Source organism: Lycium barbarum, chromosome 12 (genome assembly GCF_019175385.1).
Source record: "Lycium barbarum isolate Lr01 chromosome 12, ASM1917538v2, whole genome shotgun sequence".
NCBI classification, from domain to species: Eukaryota; Viridiplantae; Streptophyta; class Magnoliopsida; order Solanales; family Solanaceae; genus Lycium; species Lycium barbarum.
In genome coordinates, this window is record NC_083348.1 from 9448744 (window position 1) to 9462358 (window position 13615).

The following is a 13615-nucleotide window of genomic DNA, read 5'->3' on the forward strand; positions in this document are numbered from 1 at the left end:
GGCATATGCACCTGTGTACAACATGTCCCGGACGGAATAACTCCACGTCTCTGCGATCATGACCCATGGGGGACCCGCAAAGTCCATATACAACTTGTTGACACTTATTTTTTGACCTCCCATAATTTATTTTAATTACTCAGGGTCCTTGGATGACAAATAAAATGAGCTACGCATCTTGAAGGGATTAAAATAATTTTTATAAAAGGTATTCGGGTCAATATTTTACATCTCTGATATAGAGATTTTTATGACATTATAAATTGTTTAGAAATTAATTGGTACATTTTATGACATTTATGAAATATTTGTTAGAATTAATTAAGAGCAATTTTTTTTTTGAATAATTGTTTACTAAATTGTTAAATTGTCAAAAGTCAAAATTGAATAATAATCTATTCCCTTAAATCCAAGGAATTCGAGTAATTAAAGGAATTGGTCATTTTCCCCCTCAATCTCTAATTCTGGGTGTTTGCATGATTTGTTGAAATCAATAAATTAATTTTAGTACTTAATTAGGTTAACTAATCAACTAGAGGGTCATTATTGCAATTTGGTTTTAATTATTTAATTGTTCACATTATGGCCACAATTGAATTAACCAACTCATGGTTTAAGACAATTGAGGTAACCTTTGAAATATTAGCCTTTAAGTGGCTTCAATCGAAATGACCAAATTCATTGGCAAATCAATTGAGGTCATTAGTGCAAGTTTAGCTTTAACTAGCTAATTAGGATAAATAAGGCCATAATCAAAATAATTAATTAGGCTAAGATTTATTAGGGACATCATTCCAACTAGTTAATAAAGGGTTGTAATTGCAACATTCATTTGGATTTCAAATAAATTGAGGCTATATTTGCATACTAAGGCTGTCTACATGATTAGTTGTGTTTTAAAATTAATTTAAAATACTAATCATGTCCTAACTCATATGGTGATCAATAATCGATGTTTAACATTTTTTTTTTATCTATTTAGTCTACCCATTTTGCCCCTCCTACGCATATATACACTTGATATACATAAGTATATACATATATGGGCTCCTCCCCTCTTATTTTAAATTCGGACCAGGTCCAGCCCAGAACGGACAAGACCCGGCCCAACCTCCCTCTCATAAGGGGGTAACACCCTCATCAGAAATCATTTTCATACCAAACGCGCCTCATCTCCCTCTCTCTCTTCCCTTTTAGCTAAACCCTAGCGCCTCCTCCTCCCCCCTTTCTCTCTCCTAGTCCAAAAATGGCAAAATTTTAGATTTTGCAGAGATTGCACAGTGCTGGTGCGTCCTTAAGCGCGAAACAATTAATGCTCACTCTCATTCTTGTTAAAATTCATCCCAAACATGGTATTAAGCATCTGCTTTTACTCTTTTCTTCAAATTCTAGGTCAAACCTGCAATTTTATGTTGATTTAATATCGTATTACTTTATTATTTTCGTGATTTTTTATTGGTCTTTGAATGTTAACTCAGATCGACCTAAAATAGGATGAATCTGGCCATATAGGTTGTTTTACTTTAAATCTCAGACGTTAAATTCGTGTAATGAGAGTTTTCATTTGAAAAATGGATTTGTACCGCATCGTTCTATAAATAGAACCCCAACCTTACAAGTTGAACAAGTTTTTGACAGCCTAAAAGCTAGAATTTTACATCCAACTTGAAATTTAAACTCAGTAGTATAATTTTAGACTTAAACTTTCTTTTAAGAGTTGAGCCTCTCAGTCTCTAAATTTTATTTACTCTATCTGTGTTGCCGAGTTTGGGATTGGAAGCATCAAAGGCTCCAAATTCAATTCTGACACGGTTGCATAAAAAAAGGTAATTTACTCTCTTGTTATTAATTGTGGTAACTTTTAGTAATTTTTGTGAGTTATTTGGTGCTGTTGTGTGGTTAGCTTTGATTAAGGTTATGTTAGTTTAGATTCATAATTTTTAGTAATATTTAATTTAGGTTAGTCTTGTTTTTACCTTGGTTTTGATTTGTGATTCTAGGCTATGTAAGATAAGTACAGATCTGCATTTGATTATTAGGGCTGCATTGATTAGTTACATATTAGTCTCAGAATGATAGCTTGTTAATCCTGTTCACATGATTGATTCTGTCTATGATCAGTTAGTCCATGGGGGTTCATTTTTTATGATTAAGCATGTGTTATTCTACCTATGACTGCTTAAGTATGGTCTATATGTTTGATAATGATTAATTATGTGTTAGTTCAGGTCTGTAATTGTTTAATTATGCTATACATCTCAATCTTGACTTAACTATGTATCAACTAGTTTGCATTTTTCTTAATCACACCTTTGAATATTAATCATATGATAGTCTAGGCTTATTGGATTCATGTGACACTTTTGGTTGATATCTGATTATCATTCAAGCTCAGAATAGTCATGTCTGTTGTTTTAAATGCTTTCTAATCCAGATTTTGTTTGATATATGTGTTTTGTGTAAATATGTATCCTGCTTCAGTTTGAAATCTCTTTCTCCTGTCTAATGTGAGCATGTTACACTTGTATGCTGTTTGGCAAAGAATTTGATGTTGGTATCAGTAGATATAAGTTCTATCACTCACTATAGACATGATAACTTACCATAAGTAAATGACAAATGAGTATGCTAGTTAAGAACTAAGTTTGCCATGATAAAGTTGGACACATGAGCTAGCTTTTGTTATCATTTGCTTACAGTTCGAACTGTTAGTCTTGCTTGCCTTGTCTGAGTATCTTAAGCATGATTTTACATTCAAATGTGACTTGTTAATCAAAGTAGCATGACTAATAACTCTAAGTGACCATATTTGTCCATTCTAGCCTAGTTGGATCTTACTAAGGTCTCCTATTTTGACTTATGAGCTGATTTTTGATAAATGTTGGCACATATCTGAATTAGGTGATTTAAACTTAGACTGCTTGCATATCTTGAATATTGCATACTGCCTTCTGGTTTTTAAATCAAAATACTTGACTTCTATGAAGCATGATGTGGACATCTGCATGATTAACTACTATGTATAATAGTTGTCTCTTTGTCAATTTGTGATAAAAGTACTGCATGAACAAGGGTTGGGAAATAACACTATGGGTCTGCTATATGTAGGCTTTAAGGTTCTATGACTGATTATTAAAGTTTTAAGTATCCAGTATGTGCAAAAAAATCACTTTTCCTCTCTGTGTTTTGTCTTAACCATGACTGTGTACTTATAATTGGCTTTTTGTCTATGTTGCATCTGCATATGTCTCGGTTTGCTTTTGTTCTGTGCCATGCTATGTGATGTAAATTGCTTATGCCTATGCTATGTCTAGATGCGGCAGCTTGTTTCTCAGTCTGTATCACAGCTTTATGTTTCATTTAGTATTTGTTACTCTATGTTTATGTATCTCAGCTTGCTCTGCCTGTGCTATGCTTAGGTGTTCTGATTGCAGTAATTGTTTTTTTTTTTGTGTTTTGTTTAATACGTCACATCCTGTCTGTGTTTTGTTACTACTAAGTATGGATATTGCCCTATCATTCTTCTATGGCAGTACTAGTGGGAAACTGATGTAATTTGGGGCCTTAGTCTTAGCCTTCCCTCGATGTACTGCCATGCCTGGGGTTCATGAAACCCTTTAGATCTTGTACGGCATCGGGAATACGGATGGTGATGACTCCCCCCCCCCCCCCCCCCCCCTCTTTTTACTGTCTAAATCCCTACCAGTGGAGCCCCATAGCATATATATATACAAATACTTTAAATGCATGACTTGTGAATGAATTTGATAAATATATATATATATACACATTGTGTGTGTGTGTGTGATAAGTTTAGTAGATTGAAACTAACCGGGTCCCTCTTCTTTTTTCTCCCCCCATTGCATGGGCCACTTGGACCGAGTCAGGCCAACCTGTTCGGAAGGCCCAACAGGCAATTCTTTCGCATCATCGAGTCCGAGAAGAAAAAAGGGAAGCTAACATATGTATTAAATTCGTAGATGGCCAAATCATGGGTGAAAATGGCCAACTAGGGGTTTGGTACACCCCTAGAGTAACTTATCTCTTCATTTAAGCATTTATATTACAAATGTTGTATTAATGTGCTTGTAAAAGAAAACTTGTATTTAGTGGAATCCATTGGTTATGAACTAGTCGACTTTAGGCCCTCCAAATGATTTTCAAAACCCGGATTAAGTGCAACAAGTTCAAGATTTAAAAAACGATTTCCGTATGAGCTGAGCAGAAAAACTAAAATGATTTTCAAGATTACGAGTACTATGGAATTTTCTAAACCAAATCAATTTTGAAACCGAGTGATATGTTTTTACAAGTCGAAAGATGTGATGGACAAAAATTTAAATTTGAATGGAGTGATCTTGGGCCAAGCTCCTGCAGTAAAAATGAAGGATTTCTTGGGCCAATGCCCACCTGAAAGCACGAAACATCTCGGGCCTAAGCCTACTTGATTTTCAATAAAATAGAACAATTTGGGTCAAATCCCACTTCACTTTCAAAAAGAAAAGAAACAAAAGATTGGACTAAGTCCATTGAACCTCCTTTTCACAAAAGCATACGGGTTTTTGGGCTCAGGCCCACTGCAAGGCAGAAGCCTGTTTTCATACATGCGTAAATATATGTATGTTTTCCAAAATAAATAAAAATAAACAATTTTCATAAATTAGACTAGTTCAAATAACTGAAATATGCATTGGTAATATGAGGCTTTAGGATGAGACATTCTAAATGTATTAAACAGATTGACCCAAAATCATGTATGGGATTAAGCATGAATAGGATTATACTCACTCATTATAAAACAAAATTGTTTTATACCTTTTTGTATTGTCCTTATACATAAAAGTAAACTATTCGTATCCGGATATGATAAATTCAAACTTAAATATTCCATATATAAGGGGATATATTTAATTCTTCTCAAAATTAAATGATATGCAATAAATGGTAGATTTTATAAATGCGGGAATAAACACGAAATAAACAGTTCATGTAAATACTCATACATTGAAATTTGAATATTAACTTTATAGTACGGATCCTTAATACTAGGGTGCCTAACACCTTCCCTAGGGGATCACCAGAACCCTTACTTAGAATTTTGAATTACGAAGGATTTTTCACCGAATATGAATAAAACCTTCGAAACTACTTTGGCAATTCTTTTAAAACGAAGTCCGAAAGAGCACCAATAAGTTCGAAGTAGCTTTCCTTACTGCCCATGAAATGCGAACCGTTACAGATCGCGACTCTGCTGGGGACTTAAAGGTTCCTACCATAAGGATTCCAATATAATGTGAGTATATTTACTTTAACTGTTTATGTGTTTACTTTTCCGCAATTATTCACTGTCATTGCATGCATATCATAACTTTGCTTCTCTTGGCATTTATTTTACATTTTGTTTCAAAGGCGACTTCGTGGAGCATGCGGTCGTTCCTTCAGTGTAAAACAAAAATATTTCTTTTGGAACCGTTATGAGGCGGGGTTGGTTTGCGGTCGTCCAACAACCCTAACGGTGCAGCCCCAGTTGTCCGCTCGAGTTCCCAGTCTTTTGTGAAAAGCCCACTCTAGTGAAAACTAGGATAGAGCTAAGTCAAATCGCTACTGAACTAGAGCATTTGTACTTCGACGAGCCTTGGGTATCTGAGACCTACCTAAGGCTCATTAAGAAAGACCACCCTGTGTTCGGATGGTCTATGATCCGAGAAACATTGCATTTCATTTATGTGCTATGTGGAAGCATGTTTGTGCCTATGTGATGAACCATTGATCCTAGGGGGACGAGGAAATCTTAAGTGTGTTTTGTTTTGTAGATGGAATGCAGAATCCATTTCGACATTGTTACCGAGGCTCCAGAATTATTGAGAGCTTGGTCGGAATGGTTAGGTGATGCTCATCTAAGGAGAATTAGCTGCACTCTAGGTCATCTACCCTCTATCATGACAATGAAGGGTCGCTCGGAGCTAATAGAGGTATTAGCCGGGTATTGGAATGACAAGGAAATATTATTCCATTTTGGTAATATCGAGATGACTCCGACCCTAGAGGAAACTAGGGATGCCATAGACAATAATGGAACCTGCCTAAGGAGGCGACCCAAGCCAGATCAGAATCTGTTATTCCCACAAAGGCCCACCATCGACTAAATCATGAAGTTTCTTGCCTTAACCTAGGCGCCCTGAGCATAAGGACCCACTGTAGCCTTTAGGGATATGTACCAGAGGTTCAGGATGTGACCGGATATACCTTATATCAGAGGGAGTTCAAGAGTAGAGAAGAATAAGAAGCTATTAGACCTTTGGCGTTTACCATAGCCTTACTAGGCACTGTGGTGTTACCGAAAGATGAGTCACTGGCCATAGACACCCAAGTGATCTACTTGGCCGAGGCTACCTTCTATGACATAACCAGGGATCAGGACACAAGATACTTCTACTTGGCACTCATCATTCTGGCAGATATTTTTCGAGCTTTAGACAAATGCCAGAGTCATTTCCGATACTTCTAAGGATGTAATATGCTGTTGCAGTGGTGGATTATCAAATACCTCAACATGGATAAAAGGGTTCGAGGTTGGAGTTGACAGAACAGAATAAACCTCCTTGTAAATTACTGTCCAACTCTCAGATTTGTGTCCAAAACTAGTTGGGCTAATTTCTTCGCTGAGTTGACTAAAGATAGGATCTAGTGAATGTTCCCTGACTTCACATCTGAAACCATAGTAGTTCGGGGCTAGAATTGCCCATTCGTGATGTTACATCCCGTATTTTGCACATTCGGAAAATTTGAAATAATTGTGGCTTGTAAGAGATAAGGCCACATTTTGATTTTACTTAGTATATAAGTTGTTCATGAGGAATATTGATGCGAAAATATCGAGGGAGGATAAGGGCAAAAATTGGAATTTTGAAAATTTGTTTCTTGAACTACAAATGTTAGCCAACTAGTTGGGCTAAAAAAAAAAAAAAAAGAAGAAAATGAAAGGCCCAATCTATGTAGTGTGGCCGGCCATATAGAGCCATGGCCAAGCCCATGGGAATTAATTCAAGACAATTAAATAAATAAGGGGCCATCCATCATTTTCATTCTAGAGTTTTCAAGAAAACAAAAAAAAGAAGAGAGCACAAAAAAAGAAGCCATTCGGCTAGAGCAAGAAAAGAAAAAAATTTTTCAAGCTCTTCAATCTTGATCCAAAAATTTATTTCTTCATGTATTTCTACTAAGTTCAAGGTGCTCTTCAACGTGGTATAATTATTTCAACGAGAAAACTACGTTTGCGGCAAGTGGAAAGTTGAAGAAAAGGTAAGAATTTCATGTTCTTATTATGTTATGGAAGGTTATATATGTTGTAGTATGTGGAAATGAATGAAAGTATGAAATTTGGGTGTTGTGTAGGAGTGTGTGTGAGTGTGTGTGGCCGTGTGGCATTGTGTATTGGAGAGGAGGTGAATTCATTTTATTTAGTGTATTAATTGAGTTGTAATGGCTTTTTTATGCAAATGGAAGAATTCTAGTTCAAGTTAGCATGAAAAATTTGTTGTTGAGTTGTTGACGGAAAGTATGTGATTTTATTATAAATTATGTAATTGAGGAAATGGAGTTGTAAGATGCAAATTGTGGTTGTTGTTAATGAAACTGGGAGATAAAAATGTGTTGTGAATGTTTATGTTGAAGATTGGAGGTTTTGGGTGGATTATGGTTTTGGTGGAACTTTTGTATATTTTGTAGAATAATGTGAAATGCTTTCGAATTGTATTTGAATGGTCTTGAATTAGTGAATGAATATGAAAACGTTGACATTAGTTTGAAAGTATGAAGTTGGGGTAGAAGTTGTTGCATTATGTAGAAAGGAAGACTATTTATATTAGAATGTGTTTTGTAGTGATTGTGAATGTTGTTGGTATTGCTGTGGGTGTTGTTGTTGATATTTTGGCCGAGTTAAATTCTCGGGGATGTTGAATATATAGGGGAGATGCTGCCCAAATTTCTGTAAACAAGTATGGATTAAAAATTGAACTTCTAAAGGCTTTTAATTAATGTTTGGTAAATGTGACCAATTGTAGATTTTGGAGAGTTTGGAGCTTGAATTTGGAGTAGCGTAAGAAGCGGAAAAGGTATGTAAAGCTTTGCCTTTCATTCTCTTGGCATGTCTTAGGTATAATAGGTTATGATTCGAGCCTCGGGGACTACTCTATTCCTAGAAATCCGAGCGTAGATTTGACCCTTATTCATTCAATATAATTGAATTAAGTACTCCATGTTTAATTGGAAAAGTAGCTTGAATATAGGTAACTTTCATAAACGGAACCGGAATGCTCTAAAACTTTTATAGGTAACTCCATCAAGTCTAATGTTCGTAAATTTCTGTACGCCACCTCGAGTTGACCCGAGGTGGGACCACAATTTCCGTGACCTTCTGTATCACTCTTTTGGACTTATTTTCGCACGGCCTCCAAAGGAAACTTTTGATCATTATTCCGGTATCAAACGATAAACGTTGTAACTATTCTAATGAGCCTTATAATGTATTGTGATATGTAGAACGATTCCAAAAACTTGTTTTTGATACTATCTATCGTGCCATCCAATGGGATATATATATATATATATATATATATATATATATATATATATATAATATGACTATCGTCCGATTCCTTCGTACTGATCTGTCGTTTGGATTGCTTCATTGAGTCTGGAAAGAGATTTATATGCATATGGTTTCTCATTAATCTGCTCGTGGACGCCTCAATATGTCTTTTCACTGAGCCCGGGCCAGGATATGTTATCGTGCGACTTCCTCTGCATTGTTCACCGCGTCCCTCTCCCTTGCTGGCCGGGTTCTGTTATATGTATATGTATGATGATATGGGGCGGCGGCCAGGATGACATATGATGATTCTGTCACCGCGTCCCGCAATAGAGGGCCGGGATCTGTTACCGCGTCCCTCCCCGGAGGGCCGGGATCTGTTATCTGTTATCTGTTTCTGCATATGATCCTGCATGTATGATTAAAAATATAAGAAGTAAGTATTTTTATGCTTTGAATGAGGTAATTTTTCCTAGTACTTCTGATTCTGATTATGGTTCTGTCTGTTATGCTTCTGCACTTCCGGTTCAGATTACAACTTTATTTGTTATGTTCCCTGCTTTACATACTCAGTACATATTCCGTACTGACCCCCTGTTCTTCGGGGGCTGCGTTACATGCCCGCAGGTACAGACGCTCCTTGTGATACGACGCCGGCTTAGGATACCCGTTCTGCTGCTTGGAGTGCTCCTTTGTCCTGGAGCCCGTGTTTTTGGGTACAGACCTTTTTATTGTATATATATTTTTGTATTTATGGCTGTTTAGGGGTACGGCGGGGCCCTGTCCCGTCATCTGATTCTGTTATCTCTGTTAGAGGCCTGTAGACATGTATGTGGGTTATGGGTCATTGTTGGTCAAGTACGTCTGTGTGATTTGTCGCGTGTGCCGCCCGTATGTTATAACAGCCTTAACGGCTTATGTATATGTTTATGTATGTATAGGTTTTTGTGCGATTTGCCTTACATCTGTATAAATCTGTGCGTATTAAATCTGGATTAGTTATTTGGATGCCAACTCTGGTAGGTAGGTATATGTGGGTGCCTAGCTCTGGCACTAGTCACGGCCCACGGGGTTGGGTCGTGACACGTGCCATTAGTCGGGGTTCGAGGAATCCGTCCTTATTATGTATCTCGAGTTTTAAGGAAATTTGGTAGAAGGCAAGTGATACCCCTAATAGGGAACACCGAACAATTTATTATCGAGCATATAGAACAGAAAATTAAAAATGCTACTACAATCCTCAGGGAGTGGAATGGTCGTGTGAGTTGGGGTCCAGATACTTTTGCTCCAGATAGGTTCGAAGCAGGGTGTTACCCAGGGTATTATGAGTGGTTACAGGGACACTTGGCCCGTGCATCCATTGCAGTACCCACACTTCATCATGATGCTCGAGAAGAGGAGCATTTGAAAGAATGTTTTGAAAACACAGATGAGCACTTTGCCAAGATTTTGGAAGAAACAGACTCGGTGATAGTCAGAATAGAGATGTATCAGACACTCCTTCGTATTCAGACCACCCTTCAGAGGGTCAAGAAGGCCAAGACAAACCAAGCCTCGATATCAGCCGCTGGAAGAGGACCATATTAATTTACTGCTTTATTATAAGACCCATGTCGGCTTCATCATCTTTGTAATCCCTTCGGGGAAGATATTTTTATTATTTATTAACTAATGATGATTTTCATGGCAATGGTTTATCTTCACAAATGGCACTTGCATGTTTCAAACAATTAAGAAAGCCTTAGCTCAAAAAGGCCTTAGGAACACGAGTAGTATAAATATGTGCAAATTACGTGATTTCTTGCTACGTGAGTCACATGCTTACTTGCTACGTGTGTTATCATATATTAAAGCTTGAGTACATTTGGTCTGATGATCTAAAATACATACCCAAAAGAAAAACAATGAAACTTAAAATTTACCTAAATTTATCTCCACTAAAGGTTGACTTACAATGGCGAATCAAGGAGAGCAGGACGCGCAGACTTTAGGAGAGACAGCTGAGATGTTGCGGGATAAGGTGCTACAAATGGAAAAGCATCTCCAGGAAATAGGAAAGAAAATCGAGGAGATAGATAGATTGCTGGTTATGGTTGGGAATCCGCCAGAAGGCATACCCTAAGAGAAATACTATGGGAATGTCCCGGAAGAAATGAGAGAATTGGTGCTGAATTATATACCCTCAAAGAGAATGCCTGTGATGCCTAGAGAGGGACTCCAGAATGAGTGAATGAAGACCAAGGGGATAGGTTAGACCCGTGGGTGATGGAATTAGACTTACAAGAAGAGTCGGAGCCTCAACAGGAAGCCGTCGAACCCGTTGAGAAGGAAGAACCCATAGAAGAGGAAGAGCCAGAAAAGGAAGAAGAAGAGCCTCAAGATATGGAGGAAGAAGAATTGGAGCCTATCGACATAGACGTCGAGGAAGAAAAGGAACCATTTGAGATGTTTCCCAAGTTTCAAGAAGAAGAGAATGATACGAATGATGAGTCTGACTTTTATGCCCCAACAAACGAGGGATCTGACTTCTATGCACTCTCACCCGTGCTAGTACTTGCGACGTCCACTATAGCGCCAGAGAATTTTGGGAGAGCAAATCCTCTCAAACCTGCTTGGTGGGGCATAGCCTTTAAAACCTATTCTTCCCCATTTAGAGTAGCCCCTCGACCATCACCTATAAGGATGTGTTCAAGAGAATAATAGCCACGGGACTGTCTTGCACCACTAGGTGCAGGTTTCCACCGCCCGAATTGGTGTATGCCTACAAAAGGATCCCATTTCACTGCAATCAGGCGGGTCATACCTTGTACGAGTGCCTAGGATTAAGAAAGAGAATTTGCAGCTTGATCAATGATAGGATTATCGGGACTTTGTGGGGACCACACACCCTACTAGTCCATCACCCTATTGTCCTAGGAGAAGGGGTCACTGCTGAAACCCAGATTTGGCGATATGATTTCACGGTCTTGGGGGAATCGTACCCCCGCATCTTCTCAACTCTGGCTACCTTAAAGAAGATCAGACCTGTGGACCCTGTCCACGAGCCCGCACCATTAGGGCCCAACAGGAACAAATTTTTCTTGTACCGTACTAGAGCTATGGGACATGACATAAAAGAGTGTTACACGTTCAAGCTCGAGCTCGAGCACAAGATCAGTACGGGAGAGATTTTGGTCATCCTCCCACCACTTCACTAAGGATAAATGAGCATTATAGAGTTAGTTCACAATGACAGCGAGTCGCGGAGCTGTATTTTTGGGTAGATATTAGGTATTCCCCTTTTGCACATAAAAAGTTACCTGTTTCCCTCATAAACATTGTAAAGAACCATGCCGACCTGACGTCCTTATAGAGGGATATGTGGGAAGCCCTAGTCGAGCCTTGTTTGGGGATGTCTTTAGTTAGGGTTAGCCAAAGGATATCTAGGAAAAAGTAAATATCCTTCATTTATAAAACGAACTACGATAGGACTTGATTTCCCCTGGTGGGATACATAAGCCGTCTACGTCAGACTTGGTTGCTACATAATATAAATTATAATCCCTCCCCCCCCCCCCCCCCCCCCCCCCCCATTTGTTTTAATTTTTGTAGCAAGTCGAAGGGTGGCCATAGTAAGTCAACCATAAAGCCCATTGAACCAAGATCCACCCAAATGTAGGATGCCCATAACGTCCGAACCTTTAGAACAAAGGATCAAAAAAAAATAATCAAGCTTTAATATATGACTTTATGTGCAATATGCGCTCCTAAATACCGATATGTGATATCTTGATTTTATATTTATATCCAAGTAACTAACTTTGCCTACCGTTGAGTTATTCATAGCTTATAGAACGAGGCTAATTAGTGTAGTACCGCAAGCTGGCATACTTCATGAGATCTAAAGCCACATTAGTATCCCTCTCAGACAAAAGAAAAGAAAAAATGATTGGAACACTGGATAATGGTGGAAATGAGCTCGTTCTCTGCGAGGGAGATACCTAAGACCCACAGAAAGTATCGTCTTAAGAAGATGTGATCGCGATATTACTGATTGCTGTCCTGGCCCTCCAAGAAAAGGTGGCTAGGAATGAGGCAACTAATGCCGACAAGGACGCCTCAGCTGAAGGAAGAAGGCCTACTTCTCCCTTTCCTTCGCTAAGCTCTCCAATGCTTGATCACTTCTCTATATCCCCACCAGGAACCATCCCACCTCCATTAAATCCAAATTAACCGAATCACGTTGGTACTTGTTGCCGCACTCAACGGCCAAAAAAATACACCTAAATCCCAAGGACCACTCACTCGGTCTCTTCTTACCAGATTCGCCATCTGGTAAATCAACCCAGCAAACTAAGTACGTGTTCCAGCCCCACAAACCAGGCAAACCACCACTGCCCCGCTCAACCATCCTACTCACCAAGTATCCTTCTTTACTTCCAATATCCCAAATGAATCCTTCCCGGGGCATAAAGAGCTAGACTATTATGAGGAAATGAAGAAGACCTGGAGGGCCGAACAGGATAAACTTGAGAGAGATATGGAAAAAAAGATGGAAGAGTTATTAAAAAGATCCAAAAGGTCCTCAAGAAAGGCTACAGGCCTAAGATACAATGACCTGTGCATGCATCCGGAGTTAGACCTACTATAAGGGTTCAAAATTTTGAAATTTAAGATGTTCAATGGGACAAGGAATCCCAAAGTGCACCTTCGGTCCTACTGTGATCAATTTATCGGGGTTAAGAAGAATGAGCCTCTAATTATACAACTGTTCAGTCGTAGTCTAACTGACGAAACTGCTGAGTGGTTTGCAACCCAAGACATGCCCCGATGGCTCACTTGGGAGGACATGGCAGAATCTTTCATGGAGATATTTCACTTTAATGTCGAAACGGTACCCGACCGCTACTACCTCGAAAAGGTTAAACAAAAGTCAACAGAGAACTCTAGAGAGTTTTCCAGTAGGTGGAGGGCCGAAGCAGCCGGTGTGCAGCCACCGATGTGTGAGGAAGAGCTAGTCTCCGTGTTCATTAGGTCCCAGGAGCC

The 13615-nt window shown here is 38.7% G+C and overlaps 1 long non-coding RNA gene across 1 annotated transcript; it reads left to right on the forward strand.

Moving 5' to 3' along the window:
• The first annotated feature begins 1157 nt into the window (after positions 1-1157).
• On the forward strand, positions 1158-10257 carry LOC132621735 (uncharacterized). Its single transcript, XR_009575648.1, has 3 exons — positions 1158-1826; positions 3888-8114; positions 9218-10257. It is a non-coding gene; the product is annotated as an uncharacterized LOC132621735 (long non-coding RNA).
• The last annotated feature ends 3358 nt before the right edge of the window (positions 10258-13615 follow it).